The sequence below is a fragment of the Hipposideros armiger genome, unplaced genomic scaffold (assembly GCF_001890085.2).
Source record: "Hipposideros armiger isolate ML-2016 unplaced genomic scaffold, ASM189008v1 scaffold_599, whole genome shotgun sequence".
NCBI lineage: Eukaryota > Metazoa > Chordata > Mammalia > Chiroptera > Hipposideridae > Hipposideros > Hipposideros armiger.
The window spans coordinates 397,392-397,844 of record NW_017731949.1 but is presented as its reverse complement, the minus strand read 5'-3'; positions in this window follow the sequence as shown (position 1 = coordinate 397,844).

Genomic DNA, 453 nt, shown 5'->3' with positions numbered 1-453 from the left:
GTCAGGTCCCTTTGCTATCTCATAAAGAAGTCTGCCTTTCCTTCAGGACTGTTTTCTGTAAGATTCATAAAAACATGGAGCAACATGCCGGCACATAGTAAGTGTTCAATATATAGTTATTCAATGGCTAAATGAATATATAAACTTCAAAGAGGAGTGGCCATAATGAACGTGGATCCAGTCCCAGAGAAAACACAGATAATCGCTGTGACCTGCCGGCACTGGGCAACCAGCCTGGACCACAGGACTCAACTGCTTCTCCCAGTAAGTAGCTCCGCCCCTTGGGCTCCGCCCCTCCTTGTGAGTCGGGGGAGGGGCATAGAGGTCGGGTGACGTGACAGCAGACGGCAGCTAATTGGGCTTCCAGACGTGCCGGCTAGGAAAAGAGGCGTGTCCGCATGCTCTGATTGGCTGTCGGACGGCGGCGGGGGCTGGCGCCAGGAGGGTGGGGAG